Below are 19,048 nucleotides of genomic sequence, written 5' to 3'. Positions count from 1 at the left end.
TTCCTTCAAATCATAACTATCAGTTCAAAACCAGGGGACTGACCAGCGACTTTGTTTTTACTATCAGAAACACAAAGGGTTCAACACTGACAAAGAAACCAAAAAAAAATGGAAATCGGGTAGACTGATACAAGAAATTGGAGTTAGAGAACTACATATTTTTGCTAAACAAAGCAAAACCAAAATTATCATATGACAGCCATTTAAAGGAATACAAAAGGACTTACTTCATGTGATTCACCGGGGTAAAATTCACAAAGCACTCATTAAAAAAAAAAAATCCCATTAAGAAACAAGAGACTGATTATCAGCAAATAATTCATAAGAGCAAGAGATACAAAGCTGGTCAAGAAAAGATCTCCCAAAGGACTCCCATTAGCTGGGGTTTTAAAATTAGGCTGTACAACATATAAGAACATGTACTTCAGGGATCCAACCTGTTCATCCAGGGGATAGAAAAGTGCCTTACTTTCCCATTTTATTTTGCTGGTTTGTGTGGAACCTGGTTACAAGGTCTGAAATGAGGCAGGTACTGAGAAGAAAGGCAAGCAGGAAGACCACCTGCATTCCTTGAAAGAACAGAGTGGCTTAAGTTGAAACAAATAGCTTGTTCCAGCATACTTACATATTGGTTGCTAAACCGAACAAGCAAAACCACCACAATCTTTTTTCTTGCAGCTACATTCCACAAATTCCCTGTGAGAAAGCTAAAAAACAACCAAATGCCACAAAGTACACCTTCTGACCACAGTTTGAGAGATCTATTGGCTTCTTTCCAAAAATAACCCCAGTAAGATTTAAATAGCTGAGGTAAACTATTGAATATGTAGATACTAATAAGATTTCCACTAATTTCACACATTTTGCTCCAGTACCTCTATGACTAATAAGATGGAACTAGTAGAGATCAGTCCTTCAGAGAATGTATTTGACTCGTTTCCATTCTCTGTTCCTGGTGTGGGGGTCTACAGTGTTGGAGTATCCATTTATGGCCACAGTTCTTCTAACTACAATTTTCTTTTATATATTTTATGTGTTGGGTAACAGGAGAGAGATGCAAAAATAAGTTGAAGACATAATCTGTGCTGTTGCTTTCTACAGCAGTGTTGAAATACAACTTTGCTGCTTGAAGCACCAGCCACACACTCCCATTTTTAGGAACAGGGAGGTGAAATACCTTGGTGGGGATCCAAGAACATAAAATGTTCTAACCCACACACCACTTCAGCAGCACCATGGTAAGGCACAGTGTTTCCTTCTCTTTATTTACCAACCACATTCCTCATAGCTATAAAGCTATTGGGGTAGGGGGGGTAAGGAATGAGCTTTTGTACTGGTCTCTGAAAGATTTCCTCCTGTTTCTGATCCACCTGTTCTTTTTCATCTAGAGCCATTTCTTATAGTCCTCACAGCACTCATTTTTAGTACGGGAGTTACCTACAAATATTTCACCCTTGTTTTATTACATCTAGAGATTGCTTAGAAACTAATGAAATCTTACCATAAAACAAATTAGTATAATAAACTATAACGCAAACTCCACTGTAATGTCACAGTCATCTTAAATAAATTTCTGTCAGTAAATTTCATCAAAATAAACATATTTGTTTTTCCAACTAGGATGGCACCAATGTTGTTGAATTATTTTTCTCCAGACAATGCTGCTCTCAAGAAGCTTTACTTCATGTCTCTTCCACGTTACATCCTCAAATCATTTGTCACAAAACATCTGCTTTGAGTAAATCAGTATTTACAGAGAAAAAAAAAGATAAAATCCTATTCATTGCATTTGCACAAGGAGGCTAAAAACCACAGGACAATGAAGTATCAGGTATCTATGACAAAGTGGAACAAATTCAGAGATGCTGTGAACTGTGGTGTCGATTACACATAGAGAAACACATAATTCAGGGTGAAAAAGACTGGCTGGTGCTAAAAGAAAAAAAGGCAGATTATCCCCCCCTGCTTGGCTGTTTTATTTCATAATAGGAGAACAGACTGAAATTCACTTTTCAGGAATGCCAGGAAAAATGTATATTGCACTGCTGCCTCTGTTAACCATGGCCCAGACCCAAAGGTATCCACAGGCTGCCTTAGGAGAGGACTGAGGGAGTTATCTCGGCCTTCCTGGCCACTGTGCAGGAAGCACAGAGAGCAGGAGAACACTGGGGAAAGGGACAAAGGCCCACCTATCACTCAAATGCAAAATTTGTCAGTGTTTGACCTTCAACTGTTTGGAGGTTTTTATCTGCAAGCTAATTTTCCGTTTTCATTTTTCCACATCCATGCTGCAGTTCCTGAGTACAGTAAATCTCCCTCTTTTTTTTGATATATAATCTCTTTTAATATCCTGTGCTCTCTTATCACACTACAGTCCTCCTCTGTAATATATTGTCCATAAATTTTTCAAATGATATGAACTTTAACAGCTATGGATGTGATTGAAATACAACGGTAACTATTTTGCTCCTACAAAAATATTCTATGGAGGCTCATGTTCGGCCTTTACGCTGAAGTCACATCTGAGTCATGAAAATTTAAGAATGGAAGAAAATTGAGTCTCAAACTCAAAGCCATAAAAGGCACAACACCAAAGATGATTCTTTTTCTGATTTTCTCTGATTTATGATATACATTTATTTGTCCATGAAAGGAGATGCACAAGCACTCTAAGTCAAATACACGTAAGTAAAATGCTAAAACTCAAAAATGTGATTTCTCATTCTTACAGCTGATAAATGTTATCAGCCATAAACATATCAGGGGCAAGGCCTATAGATCATATACTACAAATAGAAAATAAAATTAAATATGGGTTGAGGAACCCAAAGTCTTATATTAAAAATATTTAAAAAGGGCCAACAGTCCTCTATCCTCCATGATAAAATGCTTTCTAAATGATAAAATTCTTTCTGAAATGATCCCACTCACCTGCTGAAATGTTTCATTTTTGCTGCTTTTTTCAGCTTTTTGCTCAGATAATTCCACCAAACTCAAACACTGGTATTTGCTGAACTGAAACTCTGTCTTGAGTCAAATCCAGCTACACTTCCACCTACTAAAGAAATATGATGTCTTTTGAAAATTGCAACTTATTTTTCAAGTGCCATAGTATTCCACTCTATGCAAATTCCACTCTATGCAATGCAGACTAACGGTCACAATTTGTCACAAAAATTCAAATACTTGGATTTTGCTGCAAGCTACACTTTTGACAGGTCTTTGGAGGGGCCTAATGATAGAGTTTTCACAAAACTTTTCTGCAACTGTAGGTCTAATACCCTATTAAACTGAGTTACTGATTCCAGAGAATCACTCCTTGAACAGTGGTTTACTAGTTAAGCAACAAAATTTCCTACCTGAAGCTCTTTACTGGCACCCCATTTCCTATTTACAAAGACCACCACAGTAAAACGCTAACTTGCAGTTTAGAATGTGTCACATTAACAGGAGATTAAAGAACTTCGCAACTCAAAAATGCCTTACAGAAAACCTGAAAATCAAGTCCAGGGAGCAAAGCACCAACAGTCACACACATTATTGGTCTCCAAATATGAAGACTCTATAGTTTTGAGACATGCTATATGATATGATAAAAAAAAGAAAATCACAATTCAAAGTTTAAAACCTCAGATGATGTGGTAGTTTGGTCTAGGCCTTCCTTGGTGACCAGTTTGTAACCAGGGAAGGGCCCAGATTTACCCGGTATCCCCTACGATTTTTACGTAAGCCGGGCTATAAGAAGAAAGGAGGAAAGACCTTTGCTCTCTTTCCTTCTGGTGGCTTGGAGGTGCAGGTTCCCTGCTGTTGAGTCTGTCGTTGTTGGGGAGCGAGGCCTGGTCAGGCCTTGTCGACCTTGGGACACAGAGGGTGCCGGCGATCGTTCCCGAGACGGGCCAGAGAGAGGCTTGGGGGGGCCCCGCCAAGGTTCGACCGGGGGCATCCGAAAACTCGGAGGAGGAATCAACATTCCAGGACGCGTACGTATGATAAACTGACTGAACTACAGCAGCCTACAGAACAGAGGTATGATGAGAGAGATCACACAGCAGAAATGGCACAGACCCAAAGAGAAAGGACTCAGAACTATCCTGGACTTCGTGAGGGAGAAAAGAACTTCAGCAAACAGCTGGAGGTTGGTGGGGGGAGCGTTTCAGGTTCCCCGAACACTCCCACGAGAGAGAGACTGGATACCTATCAGCCTGAAAAGGCTTTTCCTGGACTAATTGAGGAAGAAGCTTCGAAGGGACTGATGGAAGTGTAATATAGATATATATATATACAGTTGCTTTTAGCTTGTATAGTATTTATTTGTGTAAATAAATGTATATTACTTCCCCTTTCCCCCTATAGAAGCCTCTGCCTGAAAGTTTTTTCTCTTTAGTGTTGAGATAAATTGTGGGAAGGGGGGGGGGGAAAGCCTGGAAAGTGGATTTTGGATTTCTAATGTGGCTCAAACTGCCACAGGTGAGAACTCCACACCTCAGTAACCTCACTTCTTTTACCATCTGTTTAAATTTTAACTCTTATTTTATACTCCAGCAACTGGTACAAATCATGGTCAGGAAACAGAAAATTACTTTCTCATTAAAAATTATTTTCCTATTCACTTTCTCATACCTAAAAAAGCCCCCCACAACAAACCCATAGTGTTTTTGCCAGCCCCTGGTTGGCATTTTCTTTCTCCTTTCTTTTTAATTTTTTTTTCCCCAAAGAAAACATTGAGACATACAGCAACTATGTAATGAACAAATTTTCTCTCGTTATTTATCACTAAATAACAAAGATGACTAATTTCATTTCAGAAATAGCAATACTTAAAACTTACCAACTATGTTGCTATGCCTTTAAAAAAAAGGGAAGGAAAGGGAAGATGGTTCTTAGTTGTAAGAACAATCAAACCTTGTAAAATTGGCCTAATATATATTAGTATCAAAACACCAGCAAATCTTCATTACGTTAGGATTCTAGTTGTTACTGCAATTTTACTCACTTAGATTTAGTCACTGTCTGGGAAGACGTGGTGGTGGTAAAACAGTTTTCCCCCTGAAGCTATAAAATGGTAAATCCCCAGGGGGTGGTGACCCTTGAGGTTTGAGCCAATGACCGCTTCTGCAAAATATAAACATATCACAAGCAGACCAGAAGAGAAGGTAGTTGTAGTAGTTGTTAAAGAAGTAGCCATGCTGTAGAGCCAAGAGGAGAAGCAGCAGCAGCCCCACTGGGGGCTGCAGGGACTTGGAACAGTGTAAAACTGGACTGAGGTCTGTGACTGAGAAGCTGGAAGTTTTCTTCCTCCACCGTGAGCAGCAGAAGCGGCAGCAAAACCAACACTGGACGGAGGAACAGTGGCAGAGAGCCAGAAGAGATAAGGAGCAGCAAACACCATGCAGCCAAGGAAGACACAGAGCTGTCCGAGAGAAAGAGAGCCAGCAGCAGAGAGAGCAGAACTAAGCTCTACAGAGTTTTGGGGTAAGAACTGAAACCAAAACCCTCAAAATCCTTTTGTGACCTCTCCTAAGTGGAGAAGATGGACTCCTACTGATTGGAAGTCCTAAGATGCAGCATGCACTGCAGAGAGGAGCTGAAAAGCTCAGGCGTCCTGGAAAGCTAGACCGGGATGGCCAAAGGAATGCAGAGGAGGGCTTTCGTCCCCCCCGCTGCCCTGGGACAGAGCACAGAGCTCTGCAAAGGGGGCTTGAATCCCCTGAAGATACAGACTGTCACAAAGACCTCTGGGCTTCGTTGATATGACCGTGGTGAGGCGCCCTTTGTCCGGGGAAACGCAGCCCACGGGAGACAAGACCCTCGCTTGAAGAGGAGTGGCTGAGGGGCAGAGATCCAGCTACAGCTGCTGCATGAGAAGAAGAGATACCTGCTGCCTTAGAGACATTGCTGCTCTGAGAGCGGAAAGGATCTTTTCCTTCTTCCCGCCTAGACCTTTATTTGGAGGGGAGAAGAGATTTGATCCATTGTAAATACTGTTATGTCATGGTAGAGATAGCTAAGATGGTATGTAATGTATTGTAGTATTTATTTGTACAGTCATTGTAATATATTCCTTTCCCCCCATTTTGAGTCTCGTGTGGTGTCTGGAAAACCCATCTCACGCTGGGTTGAGATGTGGGAGGGGGGCTTCGACTAGAGGATTGGATTTTAGGGCTCTCAAACCACGACAGAAGAAAATATAATTTCAGGAGCAATAAAATAAACATTTATTCTGCTAATATAGTGATATAACCACAGGCTATAAGAGCTGTTCCTCTGAAATCAGCATACTAATGCTACAGCAAAAAGTAGTAAAATTGAGATCAGATTTGCACCCCAAAAAATCCATAGTAATATTTAAATCAACAAAGAAAAAGTAAAAAAATCACTGAAGTACACACACATCCAAACTCTTCAGCCACAATGATTACAGCTGCTATTGAAATTACACCACAGACCTAGAAAAGCTCATTGCAAATTAGCTGTCAGTCACAGGCACATTCTGTTCTCATGACTTACATATCATGAATGCTTTGAACTCACAGAAAGGTCAATAAAACTAGTTCCATACACAAACCTTTAGTAGGACCAAAAACTAAATAAAAACTATTCTTTAATATACGGAACCAAATCAGACTAGAACTGTTAAGTTGATATTACATGTCACCATAATTCTTCTTTTCCCTCCAGAAATACTGAGATGCATTATTACATCTTACTCTGAGAAATCAGGATTTGATCAGGCTTGTGATATGGAACATCACTCACTGTCTATTCAAATTAAGTTGCCAAGATCAGAAATACTGTGACTCTAAGCTTGACAAAATTGATTTTTTTTTCATATTGCTCACAATATTCCATCTCCCTTGAAACTGTTGTCTGAAATAACACCTGCTACATCTAGTATGAAAGTCTAACCATTAAATGATTTTGTATAACGTGACTGCTTTTCTTTACACTTTTGACAGGTACTATTGTGGGGTTTTTTCTATTTCTCTGTGAAAGTGGTATTTGAGAGATATTTATATGACTACTACTTGCAGCTAGCCCTTAAAGTAGATTTGAATGGATCAGAGGAACACCCAAAAGCTCTGAATGATACCTACAAGAGTTTTGCTATGCCAACAAGCACCAAAAGCCTGAGGTAATAATATCATGAAAATACTTAGATAGAAATGAACACTGTATTAATGTCTAAATGCCTTATAAGTTCCAAAGTTCATACAATAAATCATATCTATGTGGTTTGATGACTTTTCAAAGAAACTACTGGAAACTATTCAGAGCTGTGGAATAAAGGCAGTAGAGCAAAGGGACACAGATTAAAGAACACAGAGCAAGTAAAATGGTCCAAGGTAGGGGGATTTATCACCTAGACTTTAACTCTGCATACTTGTTATAACTTTTACATATGGAATCACTCATTAACTCTTATTTTTTATGAATAATTCAGAAGCAAGACATTTAGTGAAGACTTAATTCCTTGAAGATAAATTTGGAGGAAAGTGGTACAGGCAAAATCATCCAATGCCAGTGAAACCAAATGAGTTGCTCAAAATAGGAGAGCAAGGTCAGAATGTTCAGCTCTTCATATTAATAAAAAAGTAGGAAGTAGAGTAATAAGGAATAACCTTTAGTTTTAGAGCAATAAGAAAGCATGTAAATTCTGGAAGGCAGATATCACATTGCATGTTGTCAATACATTGCAGTACAAGATCAATTACTATCAAATTCATTTCATATTCACCTTGTACCATAAATAATAAAGAACTTGATATCAACACAGTGATCTGGTCTATAGCCTTCATTTGAATTAAACTGAATTCTTTTAATATTTACTGCTTTCTTTGGGAATGGTAAGTCTTCTTTGGTTTGTATTTGGGTTTTTTTTTAATTTCCAGTAAAATAAAAGTCTGATTTCCATGACTTGACAGTGTTTTCCTCAGTTGACATACATTGCATTTGGCTACTCTTATATGCTAGCACACTGCTTAGCAACAGAAGCTCTAGTTCAATAAATACGAGTTTATTTTAGAAGACTCTCCTAAAATTAATTTTTTTAAAAAATACCAACTTGTTAGCTAAATGAAAAGACAAGATTTTTATGTCAGATTTCAATGATAAAAAAACCTTGAACTGTCAAGACCTAATTCAGCTCACAGACAACAACTATGTACTGTAAGGCTATGAAATATGTTTATACACAGAAAAGGCTAAATACAGTATTAAATGTATGTAACTTTGCAGAGTTTTTTTGTTTTCCAACTTCTTTTTCAGGTAAGAGTCAGTGTGTCCATGGTTGTTAAGCCACCTGTATTTGTGTGACTGTCACAGGAAAAAAAGACCACACAGAGCTTCTACTGTGTCCATAAAATTGCAGGCAAAGAACTATTAGAAATTTGCTTTATACTGTAATACCTTTAACCAAGATTCTGTATTCATGCTACCCATTTTAGGTATCTGATGAATTGGGGAAAAGAGACTTAAAAAAAAAAAAGAGAAAGAAAAGGAAAAAAAAAAGAATTTGCAGCAGCAAAAAGCATCTTGGAATAGCAGAGAGTTCTCTTAGCTGTTGGTTTTTCATTTACTCTCTTCGTTGACCAACAGAGAAACAACAGACTGGAAGACACAGAGCAATGTCAACTGGTTTAAATCCACTGGTAAACTTTCAAAACAGGCAAAAAAATTCAATCCGTAAGCCAAGTGTGTTTGTTTCTTAGTTTACAGCTTATTCATACATAGTTATGGATTTTAAAGATTGTGTCTTTCATTCTTTTTTCTCCTTCCTGAATTTCTTCTCTTTGGCTCTTCTTTTTAGTTCCATCTCCTTTTGCACAACATTTGCTGTAGATGCCTGTTATACTGTTATCTCCTGTTTTCCACAATATCCCTGATCCTCTCAGTGCACAAAATGCCAAATGTCACCAAAAAAAGCCAATACTAAACCATTCCCAGTGTCAGCACAGTATCGTCTTTCTTGCATTATTCTTGTTTTACACATTTTTAGAGATTTGTGGACATTGAAACAATTCTTTAACCTAATTTTGGGTTTATGCAAACTCCATTAATTAAATTATTCTGGGTTATTTCTAAGATTCTTCACTTTTTTTTTTTCAGTTTGTCCATTCTCTCTCAGATAATACAATAGGTCTTTATAATTTATTTTGACCTTTTGGCATTCTTACTTTATTATCATTTTAATAATGCCATTAGCCATTCCATAACCTTTCCAGTTGCGTAGCATTCTCTATACATTGCTCACACCAGCCACCAGTGGTTACTAATTGCACTTCTGTATTCATTCTGTCTTCACAACAAAGGCATTTATAGCCATGTTGAAACAATGATTCCTCCTCAGACACTCACTTAACCTCTGTCCTTTCCAGCCATGACTTTCTCCCACTCAATGTCTGGCACAAAATGTGGTGCCAAAATGTAACAGTTTATATTCATTTTGGTTCATCACACTTACAAAACACTATTCACATTTAGGATGACAGAGGTAGGAAAAGAAACCTCACAATCCCCCTACATTAAGTAGTCTCTTTGTTATGTTCAGTGCAGGAGCATTACTCTTAGTTACTTGTAAATTCAACACAATTCCTATAACTAACATGGGTTCACAGGCAGGTTAACAACTTCAACACACTCTGCACCCAAGAGTTCTGTCCAGCCTTCAGCTTGCCCAGAGTTAGACTTGCTGGAATAAAAGGGATTCTGACTATGGTTAAGAATTAAGTTTAGGAAGTTTATCAGTCTAAATCTTCCAGGCATCCTTTACATTATTCTTCTGTTTGTCTAGGTAAACCTTTTCAACTATTGCACATTGTTGAAAGCATTCAGTAACTATGCCAGCTATGGTCTGGGTTCTGAGAGACCACCTAACATCGCCCTGTCACCTGGCATGTGTAAGATAAAAGGATTTGCATCATGTATATATTAAGAAGCAGTTGGTTACTTCCCACCCTCACCTCCAGTGTTTTACTCCTGGATCCCTGTCTTCAGTATCTTTAATGGATATTGCAGAAGTTGATGCTTTTGCATAATTTTCAAATACTGTTAATACTCAATGCAATTCTTTACCAGGCTGGAGAATCACATTTCAGTGGAAAACACGGCGAGTATGAGCATACCTAATGTGCTTCTTTCAAATACAGAATCACATGCTTGAGATTTTCTAAAGGACTCAAATAGCTAGAAATACAAACATCGGCTTTGAAACATAAATATATATTTCTAAGGCTTTTTTTTTCTTAATTCTATTCATGTATTAGGGCTTTATGCTGTAAAACAGAGATGTACATCCTCTGTGGGGTCATACTGAGTAAGTTTGAGACCTGTGGTTGAGTCCTGGTTCCCCCCAGTTAAATGTGGCTGAAATCAGAAAGTCTGCAAAAGTTATTAGGGATGGACAAAAACCCTCAGGATTTATATCAGGATTATTAAAACCTATTTCCCTAATGGAACAAGTTAAACATGGCAGGATTCAATTCTAATATTGTAACTGTGTAAATGGACATTTTTTCTTTAAATTATAATAATTTTTTTCATCTATCCTGCAAACTCCTCCCATACAGTTGGTAGAATCTTGCTGTAGGAAACAAGAGGAAACAACTGCACCAAAGCACTCACTGGCAAGAAACACAAACAGGAAAACCAGCCTGTTCTTCCTACAGTGGTGAACAAGGGAAATTCAGCAGTAAAAGGCAAGCTGAATGGAATGCTATCACTTGCAGTTTTGTTTTTCTCTTCTCCTCCCTTTTTTTGGTTTTATAAACACATTTTTATTTAAAAAGGAGAAAAAATAACAAAACCAGAAATTATAAGCAGATTGCTTCTTGTCCATTTCCTAGGTCTTTCCTGCATGAGTACCCTTTGCTGAATTTGAACAGAAAACCAAAAGAAAAAACTTGAAAGGTTTTAATTAAAAGTCTCTGTTTTACTGTAGAATGCAAAAGAAAGATTTGAATGTGTATCTTTAAAATCAGTTTTTCTAAGCCAGGCATAGCCAGAGAAGTAAAGCAGTGCTCTAGTTACTAAATGAACCTGATTCCTAAATAAAACACATTGCAAGTGGCCACGCCAAACCCTGTTTACATTTGGTCACAGCACTGCCTTTAACTCAACTACTAAACCAGGTTAAACAAACCTACATCACATTTGATCGGTGTTTGTAAATACCTCTAACGTGCACCACTTCAAATGCATATGGTTTAAAAAAGGTCTCTTCCAAACATGTCAGAAACAATTAAATATACATTTTATATTTAACATAAAATAGGATGGCAGACATAATCCAGCACATCAGCCCCTACAAGAGTCCAAGGTCATACCTTTAGTTCAGAAACTTCCTTGCTCCACTTCCTTGCTCCACTGTTGAATTCTCTTTGCTTTTAAAAGGACATAAGCACAGATAATTATATGCTTAATGCAAATTATATACTTAATAACAGATTAGATTACTCTTTTACACCTTCTGTATGGAGACCTGCCATTCTTCATGTTAAAACACAACTCAGAGTCGAGTAAAACTTTACTTTCTTTGCTCTGTCTTCAAAGCCACTGCATTTCAGCCTATTCAACACAAATTGCAGGCCATTCACTTTGTGTCTCTATTAATAGCAGTTTAACCTAGTAAATTAGCTCTACGAGCTTAATGCTGCCCTCCACCTTCTAAATCAAGACATTGCACTAGTGCAGTCATATGCAACAACTGAATTTTCAAAATGCAGCATGCCAGATGCTACTTCCCTAAAATCCTAAGAACAATATTTACTATTTGCAAAATGTTCTCTATTCTTTCAGTTTCAGCTCGCATTTTCTTTATCAACATTTTAAAATAAACATCCAAATTTTTTCAGGAAGTCAGAAGTGGGGTAGCCCAAAATTCACCCTCTGCTACAGCACAAGACAGACAATGCATGGCTTTCTCTTAAAATACTATGGAAATTAAACATTTGGCAGTGCTGATGTTCAGTAAAGGGTTTGTTCCCAGATTGGTAACTGTTGTCTGCCCATCCAATCCCATCCTCTGTGCTCCAAAACCTTTCTTTAGTCACATGTGTACTTTGCAGATGCCTCCAGTTAGTTCCAAGTCTACAAGAGTGTAGCAATTTAGGAGTCCTCTGGTTCTGGCAAATCAGTCACAAAGCAGAGGGAAAGTTTCCACCTGGGCTGCACATTTATTTTGTGCATTACTTCACCACCCCTGCCTGTCCTTCATCCACATAGTACTTTTCTACTGCTCTGATTAACATCCACTCTCTGGATGTTTTCATTGTAAGAAGATGTTCTAATCTGAAAACCATTTACTTCTGAATATACACAGCTGAATTACAGTGCCATCAGGAGAAGTGCAGCTCAGCTTCTCCTCTAAACATTTCGTCAGGCTAAAACACTTCCTTGTAAATGCTCTGCACTTCAAACATTTATTACCAGGTTTCGGAGCAAAATTAAATTACCATCATGGATACATTACGTTGATTAATAAAGTGTCACAAAAATATTAGTGAAAGTTAAACAGGTAACACAAGGATACCAGGGAACATAAACCCTCAAGTTCCAGTAGCGATGTTTGCTTTGCCAGGTTACACATCCCATAAGTTTGATGGAATGCATGGCACATTATGTATCATACTACACAGTCAGGAAGAAAATTAACTTCTGAGGCCCTGGTTGGGATTTTAATTTTGCATTAACATTAAGTGAACAGTGGAAAAGTGAGAATCCTATTTGCTTGAACTTCTAGTATTTACAGAGGTTCATGAAGACAGAGTTTTGAACAGGTGACAGCCACAAATGTCACTGAATCAGTCTTTGAATACGAATAAAGGAGTCAGTCACAGGAAGCCAGGAGTTAACCCAAGCTCTCTCCCTCTCAAAGAAGCCAAAGTGTCCTGTGTTTTCTCTGGAACATGAAGGTTGTTGTGGCATCTTTATTCCCTACTGTCACGTGGGAAAGAAGCTCCAAGTCTTCCAGATGGAAGGCAGCAGAAATAGCTTCATAAGCAATTTAAATCCAGGTTGCTTTCTGTAGATTTTCATCTTGATTCTTTACTCGCCCTCACACCTGACATCTCTCCACATAGACTTGCATGTTAAATGTCATTATACCCAGAGTTCTCACCTTCAGTTCAGCTGCTATTATTTCCTTAGCTCTCTTTTTTTGTGTCCTATTCGCCCACAGGAAACACGTTTGGTTTTTTAACAAACAAAATCCACACAAACAAGCAAAAACCCCAAACAAAACCAAAAACACAAACAACTAAACAAACTCCCAAGCAGTCAATTTCAAAAAGCACTCCTGTTACTGAATCTTAAACAAATAAAGTCTCCCCTCTGAGCAGAAAATACAAGCTTAAGTGTTTTTGTTATAATGGAAAAAGTTCTTAAGATAGGAAAAGGCCTTGAAAACATTTAAATTTTGGATAAACGTGTCTCCTGTTATAAGAGCTTCTGGGTCACAAACTAGTATAGAGCCAGACTTCTCATTTTTAGGAGAAATAAGTCATATTATGCTGTTAGCAACTCTTTTCAAGAAAACTCAACCCCTTCAGAACCCATTTAGCTTGTAGTTGTTAAATTCCTGAGTTGTAAAAGGAATGTAAAATAAATTACAGTGTTGCTTGTGAACTGTTTCTAGACTGAAACAATAATTCAGTTATACTGATAAAACTTTCTTACTTCATCCCATTCTTGGATTTTTTCCTGCCATTCTAGTAGAAGTTTTCCACATTAACCTTCCTGTTAAGGAAGTCAGTATGGCATCAGACCTAATAATATTGCTCAGTACCAAGACAGTCAGAGCACAAATACATATGATGCAAAGATACAAGGTTTGCTCAGTCTTGTAAAGAGAAAAAGCTAAGGAATGATCTCACTACAGACTGCAACAACTTGAAAGCGAGTTAACACAAACCCCTGTCAGTAACAGATGGTGTAAGAAGAGAAAATAGCCACAAACTATGTCTTGAGAGATTCAGGCAGAATTCTATCCACCAGAAGCCTGTGAGGCACTGAAACAGGCTGCCTTGGAGGGGCTGAGGTATCTCCATGCTCAGAGGCTTCCCAGACTCTGTCATCCAAAACCACAGCTGTTGACCTGGCAGAACCTTAACAATGGTCCTGCCCTGAGCAGGGGGTTGGATGGAGTAGATGACCTCCTGGCAACTCTTCTAAACACCTTTTTAACATTTCTCTGATAATCTGTATCTCTGAAACTAAGATATGCTTCAGGATCAAATTTTAATAAAGATCCCAAGTGAAAAGTAGGTTCTGATGCAGCCTGGTTCATAGCCAACACTAACAATGTCACCTTCTCCTGTCAGTCATAACTTTTGGGTGAATTAACTTGAAACAGGTTAATTCAATACAATGTTTTTGTTGAAATCAATGAAGTCTAAAGAGGCACTAATTAAAGGATTAGTGGTCAAAATCTACCTGTAACATTCCAAGATAAACAATCCATATAGGCTATTAATTCCTACCTTTGCCTAGCTTTTCTTTTCAGAAAGCACAGCATATAAACATTGACATCCAATTTAGGAACTAAGTTTCAGCTACTGTAAACAGAAACTTTCCTGTAGATTTAAAAGATTCACTTTGGGGTTAGGCTTTTATTTGGTCTAAAAACAAGACCATAGAGCGATTCCAGTTTTCTCCCTGGAGTCTAACTAAAATCAATTGTCAGGCTCTCGAGGAAGGATGGTGTTGACTGCTCCTACTTGTCTTATGCAACAAGGCACAAACCACACTGCAGCACAGCACTCATCCATTTGTACTCGTGCTAACAGACAACCAGCAATCAGTCTGCATGTCTCAATTATCCTTTGGGGCCTCTGCAAACCCAACAGCTGGAAGTAACGTTCCAGCCTGAGACACACATCGAGGAATAGCAGTTAGGCAGGAAAAACTAATCCACAGATGCAAGGGCCAAATGTCACAGAGTAAAACTCCGAGATTTCATCACCATATTATGTAGAAGATGGTATCTACAGGCAGTGCAGAGAGCCCTTAACCCCAGCGTATCCTTCACAGAGCTCAACCACTGATTAAAAGCAGAGCACGAACACAAGACACGCATTTCACCATAACACCTTCTGCTCCAAACCAAACCATGGACACCAAGGACAGAAATACTGGCCGCTTGCTACGGTCTGGGGTTGCACATACCCCCAAGGGACCCACAGCAGCCGGGGAAGGTCGTGGTAAGTCTCGGGAATCGAGAACGGGCGGTGCGGGACACCGAAGGAACATCGCCCCCTGCCGAGCTTTATCCGAAATGCTGTCCTAAACACCCCACCGAGCTTGTAACCCTCCCGGCAAGCGAGGGCTCCCAGCGGGATGGGAGGGGAGCAGAGGGGTGGGTGATGCCCCCCCGACACTCTCCTCCTCCAAGGCAGCTCCCGGGCTGTGTCCGCTCCGCCCGACGGGGCACCCGCCGGGTGTTTTGGGGCGACCCCTCGGCTGGGGATGCCCCGAGCCCCCGGAGAGGGGTCCCGCGAGGGAAAGGGATCCTGGAACAGTGGGAGCGAGGAAGGCGCTCTCTCTGTCCCCTGACACCCGCGGAGCGCAGGACGCTCCTCCCCGCTCCCCTGCCCGTCCCGCTCCTCGCGTTCTCCGCAGCCGAACAGGAGGGCTCGCGAACTGCTCCCGACAAGTTAAAGCGTGTGAAAATTAGCAAATTAATTAACACGGCCCTCGGGCTGTTTCACAAACAACTCAGACTGGGGGAGGGAGGAAATACAGCGACATGTGTGTCTCCTGCCTTGGACCATCCTCCGTCTCGCTGGTTCAGCAAAAGCCATCAGTACACTGACGCCTTTTAAAAGCACAATTTTACATCGTAGAAAATACTCTCCTGCACGGACAATCATTTCACACTGAATATATTGGATATATTTTCTTTCTTCCTCCCCCCGCCCAGATATCTAGACTGAACTACCCACCAAAACAATTTAGACCATAAATATAATGCACAACCCACAGCAAAGCTATCAGGAGAAAACATTTATGGGCACTTTTTAAGCGGAGACTGTAGTTACTTTTCTTGTGGGCTTGATGTTATAAAAACAGTCTTAAAATCGACTGTAGTGTGCCCCTGTGATAAATAATGTTGCATTTCATGACAGCTATTGTATTTACTTTGTTCTGTTCCGGTTTACTCAAAAACATTCAGCACAAAAGAATAAAAATATGAAGCAGGCGTTTCTTTACAGAAGGAAAAATACCTCATGGCAATGAGACCATTTGAGAGAACTTCTCACAAATGGCCTGTCTTTATGCTGACAGAAATAAAATTCTGCCCATGAGGAGAATGATGTCGTTTCTAAGCTTTGAAAGTTAAAAAGGAAAATTGGAAGCTGAAGTATATGCACTTCCAACTTTAAATAAGATCTTTATTTAACTCTTGGAATAGAAGCCAAAACTTGCTCTCTCTTTTTCTCTTTCTTTATTAATTTTATTTTTTTTTGAAACCACAGCAAACTGATATCAAACCTTCAGTAACCCTATTACCAGTAAATAAAACGACTGATGAGGCTAATAAAATATGGGGAGGCTGTCTGCATTTTTTATTATAAAATATGGTACAAGGGCATTGCCCTTATTGTACTCTTTTTTTTTGTTTGTTTTTCCAGTTATTTTTAATAGAAATCTCATAATTTGGAGTAACAGTAAAAAGGTGGGGGGGAAAGGCTTTCTCCCTCCCTTCAAAATCATCACTGAATAGAAACTAACACAGTATTTACTTTAGATCAAGTTAAAAGTTGTTTTAAAAATGTATCAAAACAGTACTGTTATGATCACATTGATTTTTTAACTGAATGCAATACAGACTACAGTTATCAAATGAACACATCTTAAGAATATGACATTTTAAAAAGACATTTCTTTCTGGTAATAATTCCTCACAAGACCAGGCATAAAATTCTGAAGTAATATGCATAATCTTTTTATCTCATAGCTTGAAGTAATGCTTATCAGAAAGAGGAGGAAAAAGTACAGTACAAATAATTTTTTTTGTTCAGATTTTGTATAAAAGCGGCACCCACTGATTAAAGAAACCACCACTGCATTCTGATTCAAGGCTCTGAGTGTGAATGAAGAGATTTTAGTTCAAAAATTAGGCAGATTTTTAAATGTCTCTCTCCAAAGCAAAATCATTCACTTTACAGTAATACATTCAAATAGTTTCATTTTTGTAGGAAGAAAACAAAAAGTCGAAACAATGAGAAACAGCACGTGCTTGATTACAGAAAACTGAAGGTGAAGGGGAAAAACTTAGGAAAGCTTTAGTAAAAGTGCTCTTTTTTCAACATCATCACTTTCATTATTTTGAAAAAAAGGAGAATAAAGTGAAACAAAAATACTTTCTGTGTGCCTCAAAAGCCTATACTGCAGTGAATAAAAAAGAATATATTAACAAAAAAATTTACTTTCCCAATCAGCCACTCAGTATAAGATGAAACAAAGTCTATGATTCACAAAACCAGAATCCCAAGTGGTTCGTTCGATTTTCCATTGTCAAAATAGTCTGTGCTTGCATTTCAGACTTGATACACAAGTTGTGAAAGGCAGGGCGACAGCAGAAAACACATGAAGTTAAGGAGATCAGAGCTCAGGCAAAACATAGATAAATCTTGATTTTAACAGAACACATTGTTTTAAGAAGTACTGAGGAAATTCCACTGCTAATGAATAGGAAAAAGAAAATGTATAATAGCACAACGTGCTTGTTTTCATTTTTAAAGCAAGGGCTTAATTTTATTTTATAAAGATATCTTTCAGTTTCATTCTTTTGGCTCGTGCCAATCGTTTGATATCATTTGCTTTACTTTGAAACTCATTTCCACAACCACACAGTGATTTCAGTAACACTGCCCACTTTCAATACAGCACCGCTTAGAAGCTGACAAGTTTGGTGTCAGCCAAAAAACAAACACAGACTGAGATGTCAGTCAGCATCAAAAGAAAACTAAAATTAGGTGTTACAAAAATTTTTGTATTTGTTGGCCAGTTCTAAGTTTTTTTGAACAGCTCAGCTGTCCTAAGATCCTGCAGTGGTGTGAAAATATGAGGCACATGCAGGCAAGAAAACCTTTGTGTGTGCCCAGAGGGCGAGACTGAAGCAGGACAGTAGGAAACCCATTGGCATTAAGGACCTACCAAAAAAAATACAAACCCTTCCATCACAGGATGCAATTAACAGCAAGACACAAAGGTGCAGGGAAACAAACCTCATTATTTCCACCACTCATGGAAATACTTATTAATCTTCAAAATGTCTTCTATTCAAACAGAGAAACTTTCCATTCACAGTGGCCCGAGTGAGTGATTCTTGAATGTCATTTATTTGAGGGCACCTTAATCAGAGCCAGGATACAACGCTGCACAAGTTTTCCTCTACCTTCATCTAGTCACAAGGGATATCCAAAAGCTTATTTAAGTCAGACACTTCTGCAGTCACTGTGTCCATGACATCCCACAAAAAAAGACCCAAAAATTTCTACAGTGCCACACATTATCCAACTATTGAAACTAGAACAAATGAAGCCAAGGAGACTGCCAGTATCCTGGGTAGGCAGTAACAGAGTCTAATGTGACAAACTACTTTCAGGCTTTTGAAATATAAGAAAGGAGGCATTTTTCTCACTTTCACTTGGATTTTTTTGATTCTAACCCAATTTTGGTTGATGGAAAAACTCTCATTAATCTCAGCCATGGAGGCTCTAGCCTTCCTAGCACTGCACAAACTATTACAGGAGCAGGGAATCTTATCCTTCTCTCCTCTAATCCCTATGAATCGGTTTCCATTACCAAAATCATCATCATAATCATCATTATCAGGGGGACCACTGAGATAAAACAAAGCTATTCACACCAGATTTCAAAGTACTTCAGTGTACAGTCAGCAGCTCAAGTACACACCCAAAAGTTTAACGTACTGAGTATGTCCAGCTCTCAAAGAAATCTGATGTTTCTGAAGAAATTTAGAGATAAAAAACTGTTGAGATCAAAGACAGTATCTTTATTTCCCAATCAGTGTCTTAAATTTTGCCTG

The 19,048-nt window shown here is 38.7% G+C and overlaps 1 protein-coding gene across 1 annotated transcript in view; it reads right to left on the bottom strand.

The window, feature by feature from the left end:
* Positions 1-19,048, bottom strand: part of EPHA3 (EPH receptor A3) — a 196,630-nt gene that overhangs the window by 166,732 nt on the left and 10,850 nt on the right. The window lies entirely within an intron of this gene.

This window comes from Manacus vitellinus, unplaced genomic scaffold, assembly GCF_001715985.3.
Source record: "Manacus vitellinus isolate BGI_N305 unplaced genomic scaffold, ASM171598v3 scaffold_113_pilon, whole genome shotgun sequence".
NCBI lineage: Eukaryota > Metazoa > Chordata > Aves > Passeriformes > Pipridae > Manacus > Manacus vitellinus.
Note: the sequence above shows the minus strand (reverse complement) of the source record. Positions and strands in the feature narration are given on the sequence as shown.